This window comes from Culex pipiens, chromosome 2, assembly GCF_016801865.2.
Source record: "Culex pipiens pallens isolate TS chromosome 2, TS_CPP_V2, whole genome shotgun sequence".
NCBI lineage: Eukaryota > Metazoa > Arthropoda > Insecta > Diptera > Culicidae > Culex > Culex pipiens.
This window is the reverse complement of record NC_068938.1, coordinates 109,180,562-109,204,346: the sequence shown is the minus strand read 5'-3', so window position 1 is coordinate 109,204,346 and position 23,785 is coordinate 109,180,562. Positions and strand designations below refer to the sequence as shown.

At 38.5% G+C, this 23,785-nt stretch overlaps 1 protein-coding gene and 1 long non-coding RNA gene across 2 annotated transcripts in view; both read right to left on the bottom strand.

Annotated features, from left to right (window-relative positions):
* Positions 1-23,785, bottom strand: part of LOC120415668 (hemicentin-2) — an 88,979-nt gene that overhangs the window by 27,758 nt on the left and 37,436 nt on the right. The gene's annotated exons all lie outside the window — the stretch shown is intronic.
* LOC128092775 (uncharacterized) overlaps positions 17,569-23,785 on the bottom strand; it is a 28,734-nt gene continuing 22,517 nt past the window's right edge. Inside the window, exon 3 of the long non-coding RNA XR_008211996.1 lies at positions 17,569-18,011. This is a non-coding gene — a long non-coding RNA (uncharacterized LOC128092775). The remainder of the gene's footprint in view (positions 18,012-23,785) is intronic.

Here is a 23,785-nt window from a genome sequence, read left to right as displayed (position 1 = left end):
CCCCCCTCGCGCGCCCTCCGCGCGTTCTTGCAGGTTATGTTTGTTTGGTATTTTGATGCAATTTTCGGGGCATGTTTTATGGCCGCGCACCGCGTAATGATTGGATTGATGGCGGACTCATAACACACAAAAGTACAAGTTGTTTTTAACTTATTGCGTTGTTGTTGTTGATGTTTGCAGTTCAAGCGGAAAGGGCAAATTTGTCGCACGAGCAAAACCGGTGAAGAAGCGAAACTGCTGGAATTGTGTGTGTTTTTATGCGAAGGAATTGCGCAGAAAAGTTGTTTTTCCCGGGATGAGAAGGGCAACTGAAGATTTGATAACAACTTGAGCGTAATTGAACAAGCAGAACTTGGTGGAACACGAAGGTTAAGTGATTATCTTAACTTGCTGCAGATTGTTTTTGGACTGCAAACTCAAAATTTCATTGTTGATCTTTATCTCACAACTTATCTGATTGGAATCATGGCTCTAATCTGTGTGGGCATACGCGACAGAGCGTGCCAGTCTATGTTGAGAGATTCTATTGCACTCTCACAGTGACAACATGGAATGCTCGATGACAGCGTGCAGCTGTCAGTCGACCAGTCGCATCTAAGCAAGCGGATGGTCAAGCTGCATGTCGCAAACAGTGATCAATCTCACGTGGTGGGTGATTTCCTGGATGCAGTTTGCAGCTACAGATAATCTAACCTTATCTAATCTAATCTAATCTAATCTAATCTAATCGAACACAGACTTAGCCAGTCCGATCATGCTGAAAAGTCTTACAATTAGATTATGAACTTTTTTTGACGCAGTATTAATAATTGCAATACATTCGGACAGACCCAATAATAAAGAACACAAATCAAAGCGGCCAGCCCTACTGTGTTACGTTTTTCACCGAGAAGATTCTGTAAACGGATCATATTTCACAGAATCTGCAGGGAAGGAAGGATGTGTGGACATACCGTTTGAAATTCTAATTATTTTGATATTTTCCAAGGCTTACAATTTCCAATCCCAGTCATTAGCAGATGAAAATTTTAAGGTTATACTTGCTCAATGAGATCCCCACACAACCTCACTCTCCAAGCCCCCCATTCGAGCTCATTCAAGCGGTAACCTAACATTACACAGCAGCATCCCAGTGAGAACGTGCGTGCGTGCGAAAGCATTAAGACAAATCCCCTAGCCAAGAGCTGAGCATGGGAGCGATGCAAGTAACTAGACTACGCTTCTAACGGTTTTCCGAGCCCGTCTGCACATCTTTACGCGAGGGGAGACACAATTTGCGACGTCAAGATCTCCTCCCGGAAGCTCGTGTGGATGCGATGCTGCACTCTAGCGCTCAAATCATGATTAATTACCGTTGTCCTTCATCACTCTGCGACTGCTTGCCTGGTTGCTCTTGTGTGCAAATCGGGCTTCGAAAGCGCACCCGGCCAGAAAACTGAAACGTATCGACATAAATTCTTCATCCTGCGACTCGGTACACATGTTAACTGAGAGAGTACAAAGAGGGACGAGCACGGCGTTGTTCGGATGGATTTTCGAAGAAGCCCCCAAGAGAGAGAGGGAGCCTGTGGGACAGGTCCGGACTGGCGTTCCGACGGCCAGGGTTCGGTTCCGACCGGAATCCCACCCTGAACTCCGCTTCAACGTCGATTGGAAGAGAGCTGGAAGCTGGAAAAAAGGCAGAAAAGTGCTGCTCCATCGAAAGGAGAGGGATTGATTATAATCTTGAGCAATCAATTTAGAGTCCTGGGCGAAGAGGCAATCCTTTCTCCACTGTTGGGGGGAAAACCAACGAATAAAGAGCTTCCAGCCGGCTGGTAAATGGTATTTGCAGTTGTGAGCCTCCGTGTTTGTCTTCCGTGTGGTGGAGGCTGCCTTTTACGGAGGAGTGCCGGTTCGTTAGTCCTGCACCGGATTGTTTGCGGATTTCTTTTCAAAATTTTACTTTGCTCTCGAGGAGAGGAGTACTATTTTTGGAAAATGGGATTAATTACAACACGGCTCCAATGTTTGAGGTATCGACTTTTCGGATTTTATTATAATTGGAATAATGTAGACTCCGTAGACATGAATAATCCTTGCATCCATGTAAACGCGTCGTAAATAACCCAACAAGACAGTCTGTCTTGTTGCGGGGATGACCCTGGAACGGTCGGTCCCCGGTCGAGACTTTGAAGGCAATACTTGCATCCATTTCACTCCATTTGTGGCCACTGATGATCATGTTCGAGGCTTGATGCGTGATATCTGGGGTGTGGAGGAGAGTTGCATTCGATGGTGCAATCCTTTTCAATCTTCAGACGAATGCATAGGGATGGTTAGGGTGGTCCTTGACAAATGTATGAACATCGACATATTTAGGTTTGCTCAAACAGACTCCTCGAGAAATGAAAGAATAACATCATCAAGCTAGATTTATGTTGAAGAATATTGCAACTTGATCCGGGTTTACCCAAGTATATAACGGTGTGAGCATTTATATGAAAAGACGCTAATTTAATCCCTCTTGTCTAGAATCTTTCCGATGCTATCAAATCTTCCCGTATTAAACAGGGTTCGAGATTTTTACATTTTGAACAACTTTGTCGAACATCGCAACTCGATCCGACTTGATCCGACAAAGTTACATCGCCTCCAAACAGATACCTAGAGATCAAATTGCTCCAGAATCCTACTGCAAACGATCCCAAACAGTCCACCCTATCCAGGCATCTCGTCCGGGGCCCCCTCACATTCAAGCCACGTGTGTGCATAAATTATGACTCAATCAGAGGACGCCGCCTTCACTGATCGATCGAGACGAGAGGGAATTTCGAGACAGATGGATTGCCCTAATGCGCTTCCGGGAATGCTGCTGCTGCAGCAGCATCACCACGTATCCAAACGCTCGTGATGAAGATAATTCGTAACAAATCAGATTATTCCGTGCCGTTTCTTTCGCTCTGTGTGTTTCGTGTGTGTGTGTGACGGAATCCTTTGGAGACCCCTGCGCGCGCGACCACAAATTCTCCACGTATGGAGGGGCCTATTTCTTGGCCACACGACGTCGACCGAGACAACCGTACTAAATGATACGAATCGGATTTGCGGCTTCCGTTGGAAATTAATTCCGATTGCGATACTTTCTCCCGGGCGCGGGTCGGATGGCTGTTTTGTTTCGTCTGTGTCACATTCGTCAGTCGCGTTGGACTGAAGTTGGTTAATGCAGTTTTACGGACCTTGGCAGATTTCTTGTGGTAGTTTTCACTTTTCGTCTGGTCGATGTTCGGGCTGTCATGTCGAGTTGCGAACGAAGAGATTGATGTCCGCTTGCGGAAATAGATCGTGTTGCCCATATTTTCGTACTTTTTGTAAGAAAAAAAGATGATTTAAATAATTTAAACTCAAAGCTTAAGTATACTTCCATTGCTTAGTGGGTCATAAAATCACTTGTACGTGTAGTTTCCAATTTACAGCACACCTAGCTCACCACAAATCCGTTCTTTACGACAGCAAAATCCGCGCCCTTCTTCAAGCGGCCAAAAAGGCACACTTTTCGTAATTTCGCCAGATTAAATCTTAACTCAGTAATGAACCTGGAGTCTTAAGCCAAACCACCGCCACCGCCGTTTTTCGTCAAACTTCTTTGTTCCACCATCAGCTGCAAGCTCAAAAGCTTAAGATTTAAGTACCCACCGAGGTGGGGGTGGTGTGTGTTTTTGCTGTTCTACATTCTTCCTGCACTACGGTTTTTTTCTCGACTCTTGGGAGACCCGATGCAATTCTGAATAATGGCTGCCATAAACAGCACTAACGAGACCTAGTTGTTCGGAGGGTTTTTTCTTCAACTCGTTATTTCTGCCACAGTGTAGAATAAAGTGTGGCGCGCGAAATATATAATGGCGGCAAATGAAGTGACGACGGAAAGTGTTTGCGCGGAGATGAACACTGCGTTGAAGTTTCGACCAGCCAGCAGATGATTTGAGGGGTTCCAGGGAGTGGTCGGAGCCATTTTCGGTTACAATCTGCTGAACTTTGTCAGTTTTGACTCGCGAACAGCTCAGAGAGAACAATAGGCAAGATGTTGCAATCATGTTGCAAATTTGTTGCAAACGTCAGATTTCACTTTCAGTTATCTGACTTGGGCAGATCCGTAGCCATTTAAGAAATTTATCAAACTGACTTGACTCTACTGTCGCCAACATTTATGGAACTCATGTTCAACATCTGCAACAAGTCACTAGTTGAACAATTGGAACCCTTACCCTGCACTGATCCACGACAAAACAGCGTAAATAAGTTCGCCGGGAAAGCGAAAAAGCTTTGTACAAGTTTCGAGTTACCAACTTGAATTGTATCCAGTAAAAGAAGTAGCACAACGGGCAAAACTTTGTTGCACATCCAGCCGCGGAGAGAGACTTTTCCGTGAAAATGGTCACTCCCGCGTCCCGAGCGCAGTTCAATCACGGGCGGATGTTTTGTAATTGCGGAGTGTATTCGCAGGGAAAAGGCATTATGCAAGTTGCTTCCCCACGTTTTCAAGGGGATCGATTGAATCGGCGAAATGGGCCAATCAATGGACGCACTCGAAACGAAGCCGAAATCGGTCAATCGAACGCTGAATAGCTCAGCCAGTCGGGACTTTCTGGAGCAACGCAACCCTGGAGATGAAACAAAGTCGGGTTGGGTAGGCGGGCGGTCTTCAAGTGTCGGAACCGTTTATCCAGCCACGATGCCGTAACGAAATGTGGCAACACACACGTGGCGCGAAATTGGTTCGCGATGCGCGCTTTTTTCTGTTCTGTTCATTGAAGCAACAGGCTCGGAACGGTTAATCGGTAGAAACACACACCTCTGAACGGATTTCTTGGTACGTGTCGAGGTGGAGGGTCTTGCATCGATTGCGGAAGGTTTTACGTCGTATACATCCAAAGAATCCAGTAATTTTTGTTTCAATTATAATAGAGCAATTCTCTACGAAATCGGTCTTTTTTAAAATTTGAATTTTTGTATTTTTTAATCCGACTGAAACTTTTTTGGTGCCTTCGGTATGCCCAAAGAAGCCATTTTGCATCATTAGTTTGCCCATATAATTTTGGCAGCTCTCCATACAAAAACGATGCATGAAAATTCAAAAATCTGTATCTTTTGAAGAAATTTTTTGATCGATTTGTTGTATTCGGCAAAGTTGTAGGTATGGATAAGGATTACACTGAAAAAAATGATACACGGTAAAAAATGGGTGATTTTTTATTTAACTCTTTGTCACTAAAACTTGATGTGCAAAAACACTATTTTTATTTTTTAATTTTTTGATATGTTTTAGAGGACATCAAATGCCAACTTTTCAGAAATTTCCAGGTTGTGCAAAAAATATTATACAGAGTTATAATTTTTTAATCAATACTGATATTTTTATAAATCTAAATATTGGTCGCAAAAATTTTTCAACTTCATATTTCAATGAAATCAAATTTGCAATCAAAAATTGCTGTAATGAAATTGTGATAAAGTGCACCGTTTTCAAGTTATAGCCATTTTTAGGTAACTTTTTTGAAAATAGTCTCAGTTTTTATATTTTTTCAATTAGTGCACATTAGTGTTTCGAAAAAAATATTTTTGAAAAGCTGAGGAAATTCTCCACATTTTGCTTTTTTGAATTTTGTTGATACGACCCTAAGTTGCTGACATATTGCCATGCAAAGGTTTAAAAACATGAAAATTGATGTTTTCCAAGTCTCACCCCAAAAAACCTACCATTTTCTAACGTCGATATCTCAGCAACTCATGGTCCGATTTACAATGTTAATATATAAAACATTCGTGAAATTTTCCGATCTTTTCGAAAACAATATTTTTAAAATTTTAAATCAAGATTAACATTTCAAAAGGGCCAAATATTCAATATTACACTCTTTTAAAATGTAAGTCTTGGTTTAAAAATTTTGAAAATATTTTTATCGAAAAGTTTGAAAATTTCACGAATGTTTCATATTTCAACATTGTAAATCGGGCCATTAGTTAGTGAGATATCGACGTTAGAAAATGGTAGGTTTTTTGGGGTGAGACTTGGAAAACATCAATTTTCATGTTTTTAAACCTTTGCATGGCAATATCTCAGCAACTAAGGGTCGTATCAACAAAATTCAAAAAAGCAAAATATGGAGAATTTTCTCAGCTTTTTAAAAATATTTTTTTCGAAAGTGGGCAAACATGTGCACTAATTGAAAAATTATAAAAACTGCGACTATTTTCAAAAAAGTTACCTAAAAATGGCTTTAATTTGAAAACGGTACACTTTATCAAAATTTCACCAACGTACTCCTTGGTTGCAAATTAGATTTTTCATCAAAAAATGAAGATATGTTTTAGAGGACATAAAATGCCAACTTTTCAGAAATTTCCAGGTTGTGCAAAAAATCTTTGACCGAGTTATGAATTTTTTAATCAATACTGATTTTAAAAAAAAATCGAAATATTGGTCGCAAAAAAATTTCAACTTCATTTTTCGATGTAAAATCAAATTTTCAATCAAAAAGTACTTTAGTGAAATTTTGATAAAGTGCACCGTTTTCAAGTTATAGCCATTTTTAAGTAACTTTTTTGAAAATAGTCGCAGTTTTTCATTTTTTTTAAATAGTGCACATGTTTGCACACTTTTGGAAAAAAAATATTTTTGAAAAGCAGAGAAAATTCTCTATATTTTGCTTTTTCGGACTTTGTTGATACGACCTTTAGTTGCTGAGATAATGCAATGCAAAGGTTTAAAAACAGGAAAATTAATGTTTTCTAAGTCTCACCAAAACAACCCACCATTTTCTATTGTCGATATCTCAGCAAGTAATGGTCCGATTTTCAATGTTAATATATGAAACATTTGTGAAATTTTCCGATCTCTTCGAAAACAAAATTTTCAAAATTTTTAAACCAAGACTAACATTTTAAAAGGGTGTAATATTGAATGTTTGGCCTTTTGAAATGTTAGTCTTGATTTGAAAATTTTGAAAATTTTGTTTTCGAAAAGATCGGAAAATTTCACAAATGTTTTATATATTAACATTGAAAATCGGACCATTAGTTGCTGAGATATCGACAATAAAAAATGGTGGGTTGTTTTGGTGAGACTTAGAAAACATCAATTTTCCTGTTTTTAAACCTTTGCATTGCAATATCTCAGCAACTAAAGGTCGTATCAACAAAGTCCGAAAAAGCAAAATATAGAGAATTTTCTCAGCTTTTCAAAAATATTTTTTCCAAAAGTGTGCAAACATGTGCACTATTTAAAAAAAATGAAAAACTGCGACTATTTTCAAAAAAGTTACCTAAAAATGACTATAACTTGAAAACGGTGCACTTTATCAAAATTTCACTAATGTACTTTTTGATTGCAAATTTGATTTTACATCGAAAAATGAAGTTGAAATTTTTTTGCGACCAATATTTCGATTTTTTAAAAAAAATAGTATTGATTAAAAATTCATAACTCGGTCAAAGATTTTTTGCACAACCTGGAAATTTCTGAAAAGTTGGCATTTTATGTCCTCTAAAACATATCAAAAAATAAAAAAAATTAAAAATAGTGTTTTTTGCAAATCAAGTTTTAGTCATGAAAAGTTAAATAAAAAAAATCACCAATTTTTTTTTACAGTGTATCATTTTTTTCAGTGTAGTCTGTATCCATACTTACAACTTTGCCGAAGACACCAAATCGATCAAAAGAATCCTTCAAAAGATACACATTTTTGAATTTTTATACATCATTTTTGTATGGACAGCTGCCAAATTTGTATGGAAAATTATATGGACAAACTAATGATGCAAAATGGCTTCTTTGGGCATACCAGAAGCACCAAAAAAGTTTCAGTCGGATAAAAAAAAACAATCGAATGACTGAAATCTGAGAGAACTGCTCATATTCAAGAATCAAAACAAAAACAAAACAACAATCATCAGCAAATTGACAGTGGACCAGTTTCTGACGTTTTGATCTGTCATTTTTTGACAGTGAACTGTGCCAAGGGGTCATAAAAAGATTGAGTCATTGTTCAGAGCCAAGTGCCCTTTATTAGTTTATGGTACATACGGATTTCAGCTTGTTTACAGTTTCAAGAAAACAAGAACTGTCAACCGTGTTAAAAAAGCTGTGGTGAATTCATGGTGAGTTTCAATCATTCTAATTGATTTTTGATTGATTGATTTAAAAAGTGTTTTCTTCAAATTGAATACTCTAAAATTACATAATTATGTTGAAAGCAGTTTAACAATATTACTTTTAACATTTCTCAATTTTATTTAAGCATGAGTGATTATGATTTAACTTTTCCAAAAACAATAGCTGTCCTACGACGACCTGCAAAACCACCTTTTGCTGCCTCAAAATACAGTTTAATCCATATTAATTAGCAAATCAAAACTAGCCCAAACTTTCCTGAGCTGCACCTTATCACTCGGAAAAGAAGCACACCGTCGGTGGTGGCCACCACATCAAAAGAAAGACCCAGTCTTTGCCAGATGTGGTTTTTCCCCCACCGAAACTTTGGCGGACTCAAATCGAACACCCCCCCCCCTCCCCACTTCAAGTGGGGGAGGGGTTTTTCTTTCGATAATAGACCACGTGGAGCCACGAACGCTGGCGCAGATTAATTTTCAACTTTTTTGATAAATTTAATTAATTTTCGCCAATGGTGGGGCACAGCTTGCGTGGAAAGCCGAAGAAAAGATGACCGGGAAAAGCTATTCAACAGGCGCACACTCGTGGTCAGGAGAGACACTTTGTAGCGAAAACAAGTTTGATTTTTGTTTTGTTTTGAGTTTCACATCTGATTAGTCTGTGGTGCCGATTGTTTACAAGAGTTTGACAGATGATTTTTTTAACATTATCAACAACTTTAGGTCACAGTTTAACAGATGTAGAACTTTGTCAATTTATTCAATATTTAGAGAAATTTGTCGGTTTTAAACTTGTTATTCAGTTGTGACTACTCGAATCTAGATGGCGGTAGTTCAATTGAAGAGAAAACAATAGGTTTCATTCCGAAGTCTCCTTTTTTGCTACTCAGTGTAGCTCCTCTATCTGCAGGACCACTCGTGGGTAGCAATTTTTTCGTGCAACTCTCCCTCAGAAAAGCCGGCAAGTATAACTAGTGGAGACAATTTTCCAATTTCGATTCCCGTTCCGCTCAATGGACAATCGTAACAAATTTATTTTCAATCCCGGCCCTTCCGGTGCACTCTTCTTTTGTACCTCTCGCAGGTTGGCCCAGAGGTCACTCCAGAAGGCTCTTATCTGTGGCCGCCGACGAAAGTCCGTTGATAGTTCCCAAAAGCGAGAGCACGAAAAATTCTGGAAGCTCCCACTAATTACATCTGACTTCTTGGTTCTGATTGCAGACGACGACGACGACGTCGTCGACGACGAAAAAAAAATCGTTAAAATAATTGCAGCTGAAGCTGGTCCGGGCAGGTCTCGGATGAATAATCTCGTGCTCGAATTTTTAATTACACTCCCGGGCGGTTAATAAAGATAATCACCTCCGCGTGCAACCCTTCTTCCCTTCTTCTTCTTCACGGGTACAAGGAAGGTACAAGCCCTTTCGCCGTAATTGCCGGGCAATAAATTGTCACCGGGCGCTGAAACAATTCGTAGTATTTAACTCGCCACTTTATGCTACGGGACGCCGGGGCAGGAGGGGACCACAATAAAAATCATCATTCCCTTCAATCCGGATTCCAGGAATCGTTCAAATTCACACACCTCGCCACATCCTCCGGTTGTCTCAGCCTGCTGCGCCGTTTTGAAGCTTGCGGTTTAATTAGGACTTTGGAGGCCGTCCCACCACCAGGGCTTTCTTTGCTTGGATGGGTTACACTGTGAGTAAAAGTAGTGTAAATTTTGCGAGAATTTTCAAACATCTTGTAATGTTGAAGGCCCTGAAAGTTTAGTGGGACAAAATGGTACCTTTGGACACAAACGTTTTAAAATCATTTGCACAATTTTCTGTGTATCCAAAATTTCCCTCCAACTTTTTCCCAGTATCAGATTTCATGTGGCTGGTTAAGAAACAACAAAAACAGAAAATCTCAGGCAAAAAACGACGACGACGACGACGACGAAACTCAGACGCCCAGATCACTATCTCATCAGTGAATGGAAACTCATCAATTTCAACGACGACGACGAAGATGCTGGATTTGCCAGCTTTAGCAGCAGCAGCAGCCAGCTCTCCTAAAAACCGAAGAATGAGCCAAGATTAATTACTTCTTTGACTTGATTTCTGAACTAGCTTGACACATCCTCCGCTGCGAGACCCGTCGAGGACGTCACTGTGATTACGTGCCGTCCGTCCCACCACACTTCAATAGAGAGCGCAGTGATGAAGACGGAGGCGGAAAAAAGCTCTCCCTCACTGTCTTTAGAATTGGTCGTCTTCCGGCCGGAGCTTGTTTTGAGAAGGTGACGAACCGCGTCTTTCGGAGATAAATCGACTGATACGATACGAGGTGGTGGGACGGCCTGCCTGAAGGAGCCGGAGGCGTTCGCAATTAATTACAGATCAAACAAGGGGGGCCGACCTGTTCCGAGCGTCCTTCCCCCGGCCTGCTGCAAAAGCTAGGTCTATTATTCACGAAATCATGTGGAGGAAAGCAATATTTTTGGGACATTGAGAGTGGGATAAACAAATGTCCGCAGGGGCCCCCCCCGTTTGAAACTATAGGTAGGCTGATTGGGTCTAAATAAGGGAATCAAACTGCCTAAAAAAACGATTAATTATGGTTCCTCGCGCAGATCATCGAGGATGCTGCGAGAAAAAGTGTGCAATCAATCCCTAATGATGGCTATCGAAGGGGGAGGAAGTGGCTCTGCTGTTGTTGTCCCACTCTAATGGGACACGTCAGATGGGCAGGGAAAGGTAATCAGCTATCTGCTTGGCAGACTCTTTAAAATGGATCGTTTTTAGCCTGCCAAGTTGAGCAGGTAGCTTCTGTGATGTGTGAGAGCAGTAGCGTTGTCCCACGCTGTGAAACTTGCGATTTGGTTTAGAGTTGAGAGATGTCCCACCGATATCACAGTTGCAGATCAATGTTTTGAAGCACTGCATCAATGGGCGAAAAAACGGACTCATAGTAAGATTTGGAGTAAGGATCAGAATCAACGTCAGAGTCCGAGTCAGATTTGGAATCAGATTTGGAATCAGAGTCGAAGTCAAAGTCAGAATCAGAGTCAGAGTCAGAGTCAGAGTCAGAGTCAAAGTCAGAGTCAGAGTCAGAGTCAGAGTCAGAGTCAGAGTCAGAGTCAGAGTCAGAGTCAGAGTCAGAGTCAGAGTCAGAGTCAGAGTCAGAGTCAGAGTCAGAGTCAGAGTCAGAGTCAGAGTCAGAGTCAGAGTCAGAGTCAGAGTCAGAGTCAGAGTCAGAGTCAGAGTCAGAGTCAGAGTCAGAGTCAGAGTCAGAGTCAGAGTCAGAGTCAGAGTCAGAGTCAGAGTCAGAGTCAGAGTCAGAGTCAGAGTCAGAGTCAGAGTCAGAGTCAGAGTCAGAGTCAAAGTCAGAGTCAGAGTCAGAGTCAGAGTCAGAGTCAGAGTCAGAGTCAGAGTCAGAGTCAGAGTCAGAGTCAGAGTCAGAGTCAGAGTCAGAGTCAGAGTCAGAGTCAGAGTCAGAGTCCGAGTTAGAGTCGGATCTGATTTAGATTCAGACCCATATTCAGAGTCAGAAATGAAGTCTGAGTCAGAGTCGGATCTTCAGTTGCATAACTGCAGGCGATTGCAATAAATTGCTTCAAGATGAATCCAATCTTTCAATAAGATGTTTCCCTAACCGGTCCACTACATCTCAACTAGAATCTCGCTGCCGTTTGGAACCATTTACGAAGTGGAATCTCGCATCCCCCAATTCAATGTAACCAAACAACTCAAGCGCCCATCCATTTGCGCAGTGAAAGAGACGAGTGTACTTCAATCGTCTGAAAAGGTAGAAATAAAATGCTTCTTCTCTTCTGGGCACGAGCGCGCTCGGGAATCAAACCTCACCTCTGAACATGTGGCCATCTCCAGCGCGCGCAAACCGGAAAGTACTTTGAGTTATTATGATTTCTGTTTACTGCCATATTTATTCCATTCCATCTTGCTTAAAGTTCGAGCAGCAGCAAAAAAAAGCTCTCTTTTGCAATTCGTTTCGAATGGCCATCGTTGAAGTTGAAAAAAAAACGACGCAAACTCATTTGATAATTTCGATTCCGGGGTCTTCTCCTGTGCCAGCGATTCTCATCTCTCGGCAGCGTGAAGTTCACCCCCACATTATTGATTATGCTAATCAATTTGATTAATCAGCGTTCGTGCCACCCTCCCCTCCCCTACTCTCCTTCTTGGACCACCAAATTTCAAAGTGAGATTGGATTTGGTTTACCAACTCCAAAGAGCGAGTCATACTTTGCGATCTGTGGCTAGTGACGTTGAATTGTGGCCACGGCTCCTGGAGGAACGAGTTCCGATTGAAGTGGCGAACGTCAGTTGGTTTGGAGAGGATTTTGATGGAGAAGAGCCTTTGGAATGGGGCGAATGAAAGTGTTTGGTGGATTGAGAGTAATGGGATGAATGCATCGGGGAAAGGATTGCACTGGTTTAATTATTGTAATGTAATTAACAAATATTTGAATATTTTAATCCTTGTTGGCATCTCGTTAAGAATCAGAGCTTGTACTTTAAAAAAATCATAAATTTCATTGTATTTGTGGAATTTTTGAAACTTTTGCAAGAAAAGATCAAGATATTTAAAATATAATGTAACATGAACTTATTCAAATCAAAATTTTAATACATCACAGCAAAAAATCCAATGGTAAAATCGCATGCAAAAGCATGCACATCACCTTCGTCAAAAAAGACACGTAATCACGGACGAACGGACATGACACCAGTTACAAATTATCTTCAAATTTCCGAAGCAAACTATCACTTGCACCATCTATATTCAAGTTGTCGAAGTAGCATTGCACGAGCACGCATGATTTCTCAAAATGTCTTATGCAATAATTAATTTAAACATTTAGCATTAGTATAGTGCTAGAAAAAAGTTGGTTGGCAATAAGTTTGTCTGAATGATTCTATGTAATTTAAAATGGATACTAAAATTGCCGAAAAAAAATAGAAATGGTATTTTTAATAGAAATTCATATGACCATTTAAAAAAATGCTCCTGAAATTGCATCATAAGCTGGCTTTGTTTACGTTTTAAACCACGTGGCGTGAAGATTTTGACACAAGCGATCTCGCTTGCGCAGGTTTTTGCCAAGAAGAAGAAAAAGAAACCCTGCATCACTTTTTGAAACCCCGTGTCATGTCCGTTCGTCCGTGACTTAATATTACACGTTGCATGTATAATTTTTGTAAACACATAAAAAAACTGCAACCGACGGGATTCAAACCCAGAACCAACAGTAAGGACTGGCGCCTTAGCCCGCTCGGCCATCAGACAGGTGAAGAATTTTAAGGATAAACGCTTATATATGCTGGTCATTTCGGTCATGTAGGTTTCTTATACTGATGGGCTACTTATTCCAGGGTGTAATATTACATAGAACAGGCCTGCCCAATGTCCGGCCTGCGGGCCTGATCCGGCCCGTGGAGTCATTTCATCCGGCCCGCGACGGCTTTTCAAAATAGCCGTTAAGGTTGTTCATGAAATATTAAATAAATAAATTGATTGTCTGAAATAAACAAAATAAGCTTATAATTTCTTTATTGATATTTTTAAACTGAAAACTTGTCCATTTCGAATTTTTTTGAAATTTATGAAAAAACTTGGATTGTTGTCTAAAAATGTACAAAAAGACACTTAATTTAAATATTTTTCAGTTTTAACTATTTTCTATTTTTTAAATAAATATGTAAGCAAAAACTAATGTATTTTCCAGAACAACTTTTCAGTTTGAGAAAAGCTTTAAAATGCAAATTATTCATACTGAATATTAAAAAATGTCTCAAAATAAGTCAAGCAATTAGGGAGCAAAAAATATATTTTTAATTAGCTTTGAATTTCGAAGAATAGCGAAAAAAATATATTTAAAATGATTTAAAAAAAAACACAAATTTGAAAAAGGAAAAAAAATAAAATCATTTATTATTTTACTTTTTTAAATTTGAGTTTTTTTGAATCATTTGAATTTTTTTTCTTTGAATAAAGGTGCACAACAACGTAAAAGTTTTTTTTTTGTAAAGGATATTCGAATCCAAATTTCGTTTGAATAAATTTTGCCATGTCTCATTATTTTTTTTATATTGTAATGTTTAGGAAAATAAACTAACAAAAATTGCAACGACCATAAAAATAAGAATGTATTTTTTTAATATTATATCAAGGTAATTGTACTATACAATTTGAAACAAAAAAAATTGAAATAAGTCAAATGATATATGAATCCTATTTGCAACACTAGTTCTTCTATTTATTTACTTTAAAAGAACCCAATCATAAAAAAACTTATTTTTTCAACTTTTATCAAATATTAGTTCCGGCCCGCCACTGTTTTAGAAAAATCAGATCTGGCCCGCAAGGTTAAAAGGTTGGGCACCCCTGACATAGAATTTCTTTAAATAATGCAAAATTTGATTTACACCCAGGTCTTTTACCCGCTGCTGGTTTACTACTTTTTTTGCTGTGTTTGATTAAAAAATTAAGCAAAATTTAAACATATATATTTTTAGGGAGTAAAAAAAAAGGTTTTTTGTGTTTTTGTGTTCTTTTTTTGATTGTAAATTTAAAACCTTAAATAATGAAACTTCATATTCTTTGCGTTTTTTTGATACTCAAATTGCAAATAAAGTCAATTTTAGTAAAACTATGTTTTTACCCAAATTCAGTAAAAGTATGTTTAGCCAATTTCAATTGAAGAATGTTTCAACTCCAAAAAACACAAAATAGCGTTTTTTGATTGAAATACTAAAATTAACGAAAATTACAGTATAGGCATAAAAGAAAGCAAAATTTTGTATGAAATTTCACTAAATTAGATTTTTTTATTTAAAATACTCACAAAAAAACAGAGTATCAATTTTTCAAAACTACATTTTTATTAATTTACAATATGGGTGGGTTTCAAACGACGCAAAATTGAAAAAAGACAAAAAAACTTCTAACTTTTGTTAATTAAAAATAGTATTTCACATTTTAAATTCCGGTACAGTGAAAAATTATACAAAATTTAACGTCAAAGGGTAGTTTGAGCTATGAAAATTTTAATAAATGCCGTATTTAGCGAAAATTTTCGCATTTAACTGAAAACTGCTGATGTACTGCAATTTATGAAAATTAAAGAATTTTGAAAAAAAATGCGTTTCAACACTAAGTCTTAAATTTAGGGCAAATTTGTGCAATTTTCGATCGTTTTATGTCCATAATGCAAAATATGAAAATTTGAGTATTCGAGAAACGATAATTTGTGAATTTTCTAACTTTTTAAACTTACTACATTATTAAAAAAATGTTTCAACAAAAATCAACTAAAATTAAAATTTAAGTTTATTTTGAAATATAAACGACCTTATTTGTGCTCCGTTTGAATCCTGCTTCCATAACCCATTAAACTTGTTAATGAAAAACTAAATTTATTTGTAAATAGTTGTCAAAAGAATCCGAGAAGGCAGTTAATTTCTGATTCAAACTAGGTTTAGTAGAGAAAATGACAATTTGTAGGTAATTAATTGTTTGAAAATTTATGAGTTTTGAAAATTTGATTTAAATTTTGATTCAAATATAAATTTTCTCTTTGAAATCTACTTCGACGGAAATGAGAAATGAAGACCTCATCTTCATTTTTCCCATAATTTTAAGAAATCATTTGGACTTTTTTGTCAGTCAGAATTCTGAGAAATATTTTTTATCAATTAACGTAGACAATTTCTACTAGACATACAACAAAATTAAAATCCTGAAATGCTATTTTTTTTAAGGTAATTGAGAATTTTCAAAAGAAAATACATTTTTTTCTTATTTTCATGTTTTTAAAATGTTTTAATTGATAAAAATTGTAAAATTTTTGAAATATCTTCTTCATCATGTCTTTAAATTTGCTGAATTTTCATAATATCTTTTTTTAATTTTGTTAATTCTTTGCAAACATTTTTCTTACAATCACACAGTTATGATTTTTTTAAATTCTCGTTCGTATTCTTAAAAGCCTTTCGAATCGAACCTTCTTCGAATTTCTTCGAATAAAGTCACGGCAAAGAGAGCAACATTAAATAAAATATCTCAAACTTAATTGAGTAACCCACATACATGACATTAAAAAACATTTATCTTTGATCTCCTTCCGATGCAATGAAACATCAAATAATTCGATTTCAAGTAGTCAACCGCCTCAAACCACACAAACATGCAGTCAATTACCACCATAATTAATTCACTTCTCGACCGCATTCCTGGCGCGAGTCAATCCGAGATTGTGTGTGTGAGTAATAAATCAGATATTTTATTGAATGCTTCTTGAATGAAGTTATCCTCAACCCGCATCAATCTGGGTTGAAGTTCTCCAATGTCAAGAGTTGAACACCATCTGCCCCTCATAAGTGTTCGAAAGGCAAAGAAATCTGATACTATTATCTCTGAAGGTTTTTTTTTCTTCTTCAAATTCATCATCACGTCGATGAATCGACGTCTGATTAGTCGGCAACTAGCCGCCACATTACTCTCATTACGAGCTTGAGCATTAACTCACCTAAAAGAGAGAGACATTAGTGCGGTTCGCGCTCGCAATCTAATCCCAAATTGCGTTCGTTTTATTATTCACAGCTCTCATTGTTCCGGACTACCCCACAAAAAAAAATGGTAGCGGAGGCCATTTAACATCACTCAAAAAGCCATTTAACCTCACCCAACTTGACTTTCGGGAACAAAAAAGTGAAAAGTCTTGCTCACGAGCGATAGCTCGCGCGCGATAGAGGCAGATCGGTATCGGCCAATTACTCCTCGAGTTCCTCTCACTTTTTTTCAGGATCACGACTCCGGTGCTCCAAATTCGTGACCGCTCGCGAACACCGCGCCCCAAAGTGATCAGCTGCGAGACACAATCACGCGAGAAAGGCCACTTCTTTTGAGGCTTTCTTGAATGGCCGTGTAAATGGGACCTCAAGTACCCGCCACTGAAACGCGGCAGGCGATCACAATCTTAAGGTGAAAACTTTCCATTTTTACGTGATCTAATGGGTTAAAGTACTTTGAGAGTGCATCGCAGCATGCATCGCGAGCGATAAGATAACGCGAAAATGGTGATGTTTCCCATCGCTGCCGCGTGTTCTGCGCGGCGAGCTGTCATTCTCACTCTCACGCGAGCGCGAGAGTGATCGATCGCTTGCTGCGATGCACTCTCTCGCAGCGATCGCGATGCGACCGAATCTCGCTCTCTTTTGTTTTTGGCTTTTCTCACCAACCAATTCGACCCTTTTGCAACTAAAATTTCGTTTATTTTCCACGATTGCCAATATTACGCGCCGTTTTGGCCGCGTCGAACGCGATCGTGATCGTTTTGAGTTGTGTTTTCTCCGGCAATCCGTCGCGGATCATTCATCATCGCTGTTAACGAGCGGGCATTTTTCCGAACAACCGCGTTTTTGTTACGCATGTTCAGCGCTACCAAACGATCGATCTTCACGCATTTTTGGAAAACATTTTGTTTCACTTGGCGTCAAATATGCCGTTTTCTCTGCCCTCTTCAGCAAAAAAGCAGTTTTGACGCGGAATTCGTCAAGGGTCATACACGTCATGCCAGCGCGCAATAAATCATAGAAAAAAATTGCCCACCCCACGCTACGATTTGGGGAGGTTGGAGTCTCAGCTGGACGTCACCGCGAAAAGTCAAACGGTGCGAGAGCTGTCAAAAGGCGCGGGTTGAAAAAGTTTGTAGCTTTTTGGGAAAGTGTTTTGTATTTTTTTTTCTTTCTAGGGTGAGAATGGCGGACGACGACGATTTAACTTACTAATTTGGGGTGATTTTGGCGAGTTTGGGTCTGTTGGGGAATGGGGTCGTCGTGGTGAAGGGTACCAACCTGGAAGGAGAGAGAGAATAAAGAGAAATATTTATTTAGTGAGTTATTCAAAGATTGATGTAGAATGTTCCTAAAATATAACAATTAGGTGAATGTAAAATTTTATCGAGAAATTAAAAAGAGAGATGTGAGCCGATAACATGGAGTGAAACTTTATCTGCTGTCATGGAATCCTTCACAGCAGCTTGACAGAAAGTTTAACTCCATGTTGCACTTTTAATTTCTCGATAGAGTGGGATCGCTAATTCAAATGTCTAAAGCTTGAAATCACGTGCTTGAAAATCATCGAAAAAAGGGATGAAATGTCAATTTGACTACTGGTTTTGACGTTTAAGTCCTCCTGAAGTCCGAATCCGCTCTGTATTTTGTAAATTAAAACTGAATATAGAAACTTGAATAAAAGTTTAGATTTTTGTTAATAGTTTGGATAATAATACATTGAATTTAAAGCAAAATCAATGTGAAATATGTTTAGTCGGCATGTATTCTTGAATAACCAATTTTCACTATTCAATTAATTCAATTTAAGACAAATTTTTTTTTGTTTGTCTGCCCCTTTCAAAAATACCCCCAAAAATCAGGGGGCGAAACAAATATTGCATAATACTATTTGCATCAAAATTGTGAAATTTGGACTTGCAAATTGAAATTCATTGGCCTATTGAGGAATTTAATCAAAATCACGACCAAAGGTGTCCCAGAATAAGGAAATTTACTAAACACAAGCACATTAAATAAATCATACCACATGTTTACCAGTAACATGAAATTCATTTACCAAAAAATATTTTAATTTGCACACACACATGTTTTGATTAATTGTATTTCTGATAAGGTTCAAAAAGGGGCAAAACAAAGTGTATTTGAGTTTCTAGAAAAAATATACAATTTTACGCAATAACATTTCTGTACATGTGTAGACAACAAATCTGCTGAAGCTTATATATCTCTTGAGTAAACACTCAAAAGGACGCAATTTTTTCATTTCTTTAAAAAAAATGCACAATTTATTTTAATGTTAAGTTTGAATGCATTTCTAAATTATGGAGAAAAAAAAACATCAACAAAATCAATAATAGCTGTATAAACGAGTTTTGACAAATTACTTAAGAATTTCAGAAATAGAATTAAGTAAGAACTCTTCACGCAGAAATATACTTTGTAGGATCAGCCTGTACGAGGTTTGTTCAAAAAAAAATGTTGTTGAATATAGGGGAACAGGGGGTAATATGCACCCCCCCCCATCCATAACAGCATTTCTGTGAAAGAATTTTGTTAGATGTTCATAAATAACTATTATTTAACGTCATCCAAGTGAAAAAAGTCTTTGAAAACCTCAAAATTGTTTAAAAATAGCAGATTTCTAAAAATATTTTTGATTCATTTCAAACAACCATGCGGGGCAATATGCACCGCAACATTGGGGCAAAATGCACTACAACAACGGGGCAATATGCACCACAACATGGGGCAAAATGCACCGGGTAAAAGCAGTTTTCACTAGTCACCACTAGATGACACCGCTGTTTTTACAAAGGAGCTTCACAGCGGTGCATTTTGCCCCAACCACGCTTTTTGCAGAAAATTTAATTAAAAATGCATTTTTTGATGTTTTTGGACTCATCTATCTACAGAATAATGAAGATTATGGCAAAACAAATATGCCTCAACTCTTACAAGAACAATAAATGCTTTTTATATCGTTCAAAAATCATAATGAATGTTCAATGAAAATTAGATGAAAACACAACAATTTAAATTTTTGCAAATAACTTAAGCTGTTTTCAAACCACGATGCTCATTTTTTTTCCAGCATAGTTTAGCAGTGTTAAGCTTACAATTTCTATGATTTTTTCACCGGAAAATTCTTCCAAATACCGAGAAAAGCAGGGGGTGCATTTTGCCCCGGGGTGCATATTACCCCCTCTCCCCTTAATCAACGCCGATTTTGCGTTGAAACAAACCTTGATTTTCACAAATCCACAAAAATCTTCAAAAAAAAAAGCTTCCTTAACCTGCACATTTCGACTAAGAATCAAATTCAGAAACATGTTACTCTAATATCTTAAAACTGGATTAACATATTATTACCGGGTTTGCTCCAGTAAGTCCAGTTTGGGTTATATTAGTCCCTGTTGAAAAATTATTATGTTTGGTAAAGTGCTTTGTAAGTTACAAACGAAAATGACTTTCGACTTTTTGTGGAAATATTGGCAAACTAAATATTCAAAGCTTGTTTGATTGACTTTTTCTTGCATGGATTCCAGCGAAATCAAATACAAACAGGAAGGATTAGCAAATAATAGTCTACCAATGCAGATATTTTCGGTGATGAAGAGATCTTGAATCTCAGAATTAGGAACATAGTAATTGATTTTCTCAGTTATTTCACAAAATCAATGAAGAAAGATAAAGTGTGTTTATGATCAAAGCAAATTAAACTCAAACATACGACGATAACAGTCTTGAATTCTCAGAATCGAATGCAGCGTAATCAAAGTTTATTTTCAATTCTTAGAAAATATCCAAAATCAGTAAAGGAACACTTTCGTTTGTTTATGATCAAAGTCAAAAAGTATCAACGTATAATTGCATCCAAGCAATTTGAGGTTCGATGCATTATCATTAAAGAGGCAATTCCACATAAAAATATCAATGACTATCAACAACCCAATCCATTTGCTGACCAGACCGTCTCAAACGAATTCGTCTTTTTTGATAACCCTACGTGAAATCTCCATTCTCCCAGATGCATATCGCTTCTTCCAGGAAGTGTGACCACATTAGCTCATCCTAAAGCCCTTAAGCGTTAAGGTGCATGGTCCCTCTTCACCACAGTAATTAATAGCCGCTACCTCAAGTCCAAACTCAGACGACACTTTCCAATTCACATCTTAATTTACTATCTTGCCTTCATCGATTCCCGCACCATTAAATTGTCAAGAACTTTTAATCGACTTCAGTAGGAGTCGCTTAATCGGTTCCGGCTAACGCGATTAGAACGCATCGACTGTTCGGAACGCGCTAAGCCGATTACGGGGTCGTCCAAGGCCGCCGCGTAATTTTCCCGAAAATCATCGAGAAACCAACATTCGTTCTAGCCCCAAGACCGCTGATGACCTTTTCGACGACTCCCGAAAACTGCCGCTTTGATGTTTGTCGGGCTGTAATTTCACAGTTTCGGCATGTTTGGGTTTCGATTTTCCGAGGTGCGCCATTAGCGGGTATTTTTTGGAGAAAATTGATAGTGCCCAAAGGCGGATGGACGGTGGCAGGTCAGCCGTGAGAAGACACTTTCAGGGTTGTTGTTTGGTTTTTTTTTCGGGAGAAGAAACAACGCAACTAATGTATTGTAATTGAGTCAAATAAATTAGCAATCACTCACACTTGGCGGAGACTTGCCCGCGGGAAGCCGCGTAACAAGCGAGGAACCCCCCTTCGCCAAGATATATGTGCGAGCCGAGACTTGAACCCGGAGGATCTACCAAGCCAAATTACACACCGGAAGACAGTTAGAACAATAAAAAGTAAATTAATTTTATCTCTCGCAGCTAATCTCCTCTCCAAGTTTCCACTTGAGGGAGCGCGCCGTCGTCCCTATTGTTCTTGCCAGCATCAGGTGCATTTTCCCAAAACCGGTCGCCATCTCAAGAACATTAACACCGAAGACGGTTTTCGCCTTTGTCTTGGGACGCGTGAGAACCGGTTGGACAAATTTCTCACGCCACAGAAAGCCACTCATCAGGTGGCATCGGTAGTCCACGGTTCGTTGAGCTTGGCCTGATGACAATTTGAATTTTATATTGCGATGGTGCTGCCCCCCTCCCTGCGCTTTATTTTTATTCTGAATCTGTGACTCGACAAAAAGTGGGAGATGACTGACGTTGATAAACTTCGTTTTTCTTGTGGAGGTTTGTGTAATAACTTCACCAGAAGTCAACAACAAAAAGTTTGACATGAACAATTATTGTTCTTTTTATGCTTGGACGGCAGCAATAGGCAATCAAACGTCAAAATTACCCCCCACTAGAGGGCGCTGAAACTTGGGGTGATGTTTTCATTATAACCTACAGCGAGTAAGTTGGTTTGAAATTTTAAATTGTTTTATTTCATCATAAAATCGACATTAATAGCAAATTATACCATTTTCAGGTAAGAAATAAATAGCTTTATTGATATAAACAAAAATATTTTTGTGATGGCCGATTTAACCTGTTCATTATCTGATTCTAAATAAGGGAATGTTTTAATCAACCAAAACCTAACTAATCAATTGAGAATGTAGATTATTCAAGTGGACAAATATTTTTTAAAGTCACTTCTACCATAAAAGCAAAGCTGTGCTTGAAAAATGGTAATTGGAATGATTTTCAAAATTTGCAATCTAACCTCATTCTCGCGTTTTCAATCCGGATCTCAGAATTTTCAATGAAAAAGGCAACTTAGCAAAAAAATCAAAAAGTCAATCGATAGAACTTTTTATTTCTTACCTCCTGTTAACTTTATTTTATTCCATAAGATCAATTTTCTTTTGAAAAACCTTAAAATAGTTTCCACTCGCCTTTGCACTTATCGCGCAAAAACGTAAACGTAACCTTGCACCAAAGTTCTCCTACTCGAATGTAGATGGCGAATCGAGTTTTTAGCTTTGGTTTTGGGGGCCTATTACATAAATTACCATAAAATGTCAATCATCACTTGTTTATGGAAAGCGACATCTAGTTTTAAATAGTTTTAAAACTGCTTGTATGCAAAAATTGCGTACAACTTCAACGATGCAGAACACTGCCATCTTTTGGTGAGCATTTTCAAATGACTTTTACCACCCAAAAAAACAATCAAAATGGCAAGCACAAAGCAACCTTCACTCAAGTAAGTCAACAATCAGGTGAAAACTCAAACATTAACTGCTCACAAAGAGCCGTCATATACAGCGAGGCGTACATTTGCAACGGTTACATCAGAAAACAACAGGAAGCAGTTGATGCATGTCGAGAAGCGCTCGACACCCCTCGCCAAATGAAAGAAGCGTTGTAATGCCCCCCACCTCACCTGTTTCGCGCGAGGTCGCACTTCCGGGGACCATCATAGCAGGATATGCGAAGAGGGGCCCCGTGTCGAGTCAACTGTGAAGGAATGCTCACCCTACCCCCTTCGCGCCCTAGCGAACCAACCGACCTTTTGCTTTTGTACTGTTGGTGGTAGTTCAGCAAAAAACCAACAAACGTTTCGAATATTTATTATTGTTTATCACCTCGCCAACGACCGTGACTTGGTGTACCGCCGCCGAAAAGCAACGGTTAAGGTTTGCGTAGGGTTTTCTGGTAGGGTGAGGTGGCAGTTGTTGGACGGGTTTAAACGTCACTTTGGCGTAGAAATGAGCGTTTATTGTCGTTTGACAGTTGAGTTTCAAGTACCGACCACCAGATGGCGGTAGTAGTGGCGAAGGGAGAACAATAGAAGTTCGTACTACTTTTGACAGTAGTGGCAATAGTGACCAAAAGAAATCTCACTACTAGATGACAGTACTGACAGTGAGGAACTAACAATACAGTTTCATGAAATTAGCCTAAATCAAGGTACAAAAACTACCAAATTACCCCAAAAAAACCGAGGGTCGCGCATAGTTTTCGGCGGAATGTCGTCGGCGGGAGTTTTCGCGTCTAGCGGTTTTTACATCGCCGAAGAAAGCGAAAATTTGTAGTGCAGAAACAAAAAGGGAGCAGCAACGGCTGGTTGCCCCCCCCCGCGACCACCCCGATTACGATACGTAG